Source organism: Lycium barbarum, chromosome 8 (assembly GCF_019175385.1).
Source record: "Lycium barbarum isolate Lr01 chromosome 8, ASM1917538v2, whole genome shotgun sequence".
Classification (NCBI taxonomy): domain Eukaryota; kingdom Viridiplantae; phylum Streptophyta; class Magnoliopsida; order Solanales; family Solanaceae; genus Lycium; species Lycium barbarum.
In genome coordinates, this window is record NC_083344.1 from 49333921 (window position 1) to 49339920 (window position 6000).

Genomic DNA, 6000 nt, shown 5'->3' on the forward strand with positions numbered 1-6000 from the left:
AATTATCCTACCCATGTTCTAGAATTGTCCGCGGTGGTTTATGCATTAAAAATATGGAGACATTATTTATATGGTTTCCATGTGGATATTTATACAGATCATAAGAGCCTTCAATACATCTTCAAGCAGAAAGAGTTGAATTTGCGGCAACGACGATGGTTGGAGTTGCTAAAGGATTATGATGTTGATATTTTGTATCACCCCGGAAAGACGAATGTGGTAGCTGATGCTCTTAGCCGCAGATCTATGGGAAGTTTATGTGATGTACGACTGGAGAAGAGAGAATTGGCCCGTGAGCTTCAACAATTAGCCAGCCTAGGAGTCTGAGTAGTGGGCTCAGGTAGCAAGGGAACTATTATTCAGAATTCAGCAGTTTTGTCGCTAATCGCGGAAGTGAAAGAGCGGCAATACGAAGACCCCATGCTAATGCAGTGCAGAGATACACTCCCTCAGCAGGAGTCATCATCATTTGATATTTTAGGAGAAGGAGTTCTCCGATGTAGAGGCAGATTATGTGCTCCCGATGTGGCAAGTCTACGCCACCATATATTGAGAGAAGCTTATTGTTCCTGTTACTCCGTTCACCTGGGAGCGACGAAAATGTATCATGACCTTAAGTCTATATATTGGTGGAATGGGATGAATAAAGATGTAGCGAAATTTGTAGCTTAATGTCCTAATTGCCAACAAGTGAAAATCGAGCACCAAAAGCCGAGCGGATTATTGCAAGCTATAGAAAACCCAACTTGGAAGTGGGAAGCAAATAACATGGATTTCATTACAAGCTTACCTCATTCTCGACGTAAATATTATTCTATATGGGTGATCGTAGATAGACTCACAAAGTCGGCTCATTTCTTACCAGTCAGAACGACGTATGTGGCGGAAGATTATGCAAGGATTTATGTTAAAGAGATAGTGCGACTTCATGGTGTTCCAGTATCTATTTTCTCCGATAGAGGGACTCAGTTTACCGCTAAATTTTGGGAATCTTTCCAAGAGGGTTTAGGGACCCGAGTTAGCCTTAGCACGGCATTTCATCCACAGACCGATGGACAAGCTGAACGTACTATTCAGACTCTTGAAGATATGTTACGGGCATGTATGATGGATTTTGGAGGTAATTGGGGTGATCATTTGCCACTCATTGAATTTGCTTACAATAATAATTATCATTCTAGCATTCAAATGGCATCGTATGAGGCTTTATATGGGCGGAAGTGTAGATCCCCAATTGGGTGGTTTGAAACAGGGGAGGCTCAGTTGATAGGGCCAGACTTGGTTCAGCAAGCCATAGAGAAAGTCAAGCTCATACGAGATCGGTTATTAGCAGCTCAGAGTCGTCAAAAGTCCTAAGCGGATAATCGTCGAAGAGATTTGGAGTTCCAGGTGAAATATTGGGTATTCTTGAAAGTGTCGCCAATGAAGGGCGTGATGAGGTTTGGCAAAAGGGGGAAGCTTAGTCCCTGGTACATTGGGCCTTATGAAATTGTGCGCAAGATAGGCAAGGTGGCCTATGAGTTAGATCTACCTCCCGATTTGGAGTCAGTCCATCCAGTTTTCCACGTCTCGATGCTCCGGAAATGTATTGGAGATCCTACTAGGATCGTCCCAGTAAATGATGTGCAAGTGACAGAGAAATTGACTTATGAAGAGATACCCATTGTCATACTAGACATGCAAGTACGGAGGCTTAGAAACAAAGAGGTGGCCTCAGTTAAGGTTCTATGGAGAAGCAGTAAACGAGAGGAAATGACGTGGGAAGCGAAAGAAAGTATGCGATCCAGATACCCACAATTATTTCAGCCCTTGGAAGAGATCCAAGATGAGACGTCAAGATCATAAGGTATGTATGCTTTGTTTTTATGCTTTTGGGTCGTGTGTGGCCAAATTTTGTTGCTATTATGTTGTTTCCCTGTGAGGCTTTGTTATTATGGGATGCTGTGACAAGTTGGTAGTGCCATATTGATGTGATTCTTCGAGTTAACAAAGAACCAATTGACCAGGATCTTGTTCTTGAAGCAGTTTGATGGGCAGATTCAAGAAACAGATGTATCTCAAGTTGTAGGCGTAGGATTAAAGTGATTCAAAAACTATGTGAAAGATGACGATTTGAATTATAAAAATAACTATTTAATGGTTTAAATCAAGTAAGTATTGAGGGCAAAACGATGGAAAGAAAATTAAGGTTCTGGGTATGAACTAGAACAAATTTTAATCAAGAAACGCGTTCTTGAATGATCAAGAACAAATAAAGTTCCTAAGTCACCACTTGAAATCAATTAACGTGATAAAGAAACACCACACGCAACTGAAAACAAGGTAAAGACTATCACCACCTTGCTTGGAACCAAAAACAAGGATAAAGAACAAGAAATAGAGAGAATAACTCTATTGCAAAATTTAGGTTTATGCTAAAAACATGACTAGTGTTTAACAAAGAATAAGAACCCTTTATATAAGCCTAGGGTCTCTTCTTTGATGACTACAAATCTCTATTCTACTCTAGAAAGGAAATAGCTAAAAACAAGGAAAGTAAAATCCCTATTTTATAAGGAAAAGAATAAATAAAACCAAAATCCTACTAGAACTAGGATAAAGATCCTACTAATGATAGGAAATTTAATCCTACTATAATATAAATCAAGAAATAAGAAACCTATTTAGAAAAGGATTCAAGAAACAAGAATGGGAAATAATCTTCAAACTTGAGCTTCTTGGACTTTTCTTTTTCTTGAATTTCAGTCTTGTGTTTCTTGATTTTCTTGAATTTCTTGATATTCTTCATCTTTCATCATTCTCCCCTTGTTGAGAAAGACTCGTCCTCGAGTCTAAAGGCTCCATAAATTGTGAAAGATTAAATAACAAAAAAAAATTGTAACAACCCATACCACCAGGCTTTAAGTTGCATTTTTCTAGTTTGTTATAGAGCTTCATCATGTTGAAAGATATCTTTACATATGGCCGAACTAAATCCCACTTCCTTAGTAGTAGTAACTTTATACCATGATTTCTCAAACGTAGCATCTTAAACTGATCTTCTATGTGTAAACCATGATCACAACTTATTTCCTTTTGATCTTCATGAATCTTGAACACTCCCATGTCGATGTGGTGTTTGCATGCAAAATCTGAGTTAGTGCCACAAAAACCTTTAAATAACTCAAATTCATGTACCTTTGGATCAGGGTTAGAGAATAAATCATGTATTCTTATGAGCTCCTTGATGATTTTGATGCTCTCATATTTGACATGATTATAGCCATTAATCTCAATGAAATTGAGAGATATTAAATCCACACTTTCTTGCAAAGATTCAATCTTTTGAGGAATAATTCTTGCTCGAACTAGATCATAAATTAAACTCTCATTCATAGACTCCTTTTTCAGCAACTCTTTCTCTTTCTCTTTCAAATATTCATACACTATTGGTCCTATGCAATACACTGCATTAGTTGGTGTGGAGTAGGAAACAAAATCTGGATTCTTTTTGAAATCACTTAAAGATGGAAAGTCAATCTCACAAATAGTTGGATGCTCCAATGGATCCTCATCAAACTTTGGAGGTAAATCCTCAACTTGTGGATCTAATTCTTTCTTCTCCTCCGTTTGCTGTTCCACATTGATGGGACCAATGATTTGTAATTTGGTCACAAAAGAATCATCAACGCACTTGGATTTTTTAGCAATATCTTCTGGATTCAAGGGAACCAAATTGATTTTTTGCCCATCCTTTGTAAAAGAATAGTTATTACGGTATACATCATACTTAGCACCCCTATCATACACCAATGGTCTTCCAAGTAATAAGTGGCAAGCATCCATCTTTGTTACATCACACCAAACAAGATTGTTATATATTTTGCCAATAGAAAAAGAAACTAGGCATTGACGAGTTACCTCTACGCCATCACCATTCTCAAATTCTATGCTGTAAGGATATGGATGATGCTTGGTTGACAAGCCAAGTTTTGAAACCATCTCTTCAGAAACAACATTAATATGACTCTCATTATCAATGATCACCGAACATACCTTACCATGTGAGGTACATCTAGTGCGGAAAAGAGATTCCTTTTTCTTTTCATCTTCTTGAACCCAACGTCCTCTTCTTTCTTGCATATAATCCATGAAATTACTCAACTGTGCTCTGATACCAAATTGATGTGATTCTTCGAGTTAACAAAGAACCAATCGACCAGGATCTTGTTCTTGAAGCAGTTTGATGGGCAGATTCAAGAAACAGATGTATCTCAAGTTGTAGGCGTAGGATTAAAGTGATTCAAAAACTATGTGAAAGATGACGATTTGAATTATAAAAATAACTATTTAATGGTTTAAATCAAGTAAGTATTGAGGGCAAAACGATGGAAAGAAAATTAAGGTTCTGGGTATGAACTAGAACAAATTTTAATCAAGAAACGCGTTCTTGAATGATCAAGAACAAATAAAGTTCCTAAGTCACCACTTGAAATCAATTAACGTGATAAAGAAACACCACACGCAACTGAAAACAAGGTAAAGACTATCACCACCTTGCTTGGAACCAAAAACAAGGATAAAGAACAAGAAATAGAGAGAATAACTCTATTGCAAAATTTAGGTTTATGCTAAAAACATGACTAGTGTTTAACAAAGAATAAGAACCCTTTATATAAGCCTAGGGTCTCTTATTTGATGACTACAAATCTCTATTCTACTCTAGAAAGGAAATAGCTAAAAACAAGGAAAGTAAAATCCCTATTTTATAAGGAAAAGAATAAATAAAACCAAAATCCTACTAGAACTAGGATAAAGATCCTACTAATGATAGGAAATTTAATCCTACTATAATATAAATCAAGAAATAAGAAACCTATTTAGAAAAGGATTCAAGAAACAAGAATGGGAAATAATCTTCAAACTTGAGCTTCTTGGACTTTTCTTTTTCTTGAATTTCAGTCTTGTGTTTCTTGATTTTCTTGAATTTCTTGATATTCTTCATCTTTCATCACATATTATAGGGGAAACGCTGGCGAAATTTTCATAGAACTCCCGAAGACTTTAACATTCGAGGACGAATGTTCCTAAGGGGGGGAGAATGTTACACCTTGAAAAATCTTCCGTTGGTACGAAAGTGAATAAACTAGTGATGAGTACGAGTGTATGACGTTCCATGAGTAAGAAATGACGTTCGACGACCTTAGGCGAGATTTCAAAGGCATCCGATGCAAGACGAGAAAGTTGGCTAAGATAAGGCAAGGTATGAGATGAGCAAGGTAGGCAAATGGATGTGGATGATTAGAATGAAGAGTCAAGAAGTGTGAAAAGTTACAGGTTTGCAATCTAGCCAGTCGGTCGTAAAGTGAAATACAGACCGTAAAATGGTATACGGTCCGTAAACTGGCCTGTCGTATTTTGGCATTCGAGACTTCAACTTTCTGCCAGATGATCAATGGTTAAATACGATCTGGAATACGGACCGTAAAGTGATTTACGGCCCGTAAACCATGGTCGTAAATCACCATGTTGCAGCCTGAGTTTTTTATTCTGTTATGGTTAAACATGACCACGAAGGACGGTCCGTAAACTGGAATACGGGCCGTAAACCAAGTTTACGACCACTGTGCACTTCAATTCAGATTTTTAAGTCATTAAATAAGGGGACCAAGACTTATTTCATTTCACTTCTACATCACACCCCTTCTCTCTAAAACATCTCTCTACATTTATTATACAAGTTTTCAAGGATTATTAGTCATCAACAACATTAATCAAGTGAATCAAGTGTAAGAAAAACCCATTAAAGATCATCCAAGTCAAGAAATCCAAATGGAGGAAAACTAGGGTTTTTGCTCAAGTGGAGTATTATCAACTAAGGCTCGGTCCTACAACATCTAAGGTAATATTCATGATATTTATACGTTGTTTAAGATATTGGAGAGTTGAAATACATGGATTGTAGAAAAATATGGTAAAATGGGTCAGGAATGTTAATAAAGAATTAGTTGGAATCGAATC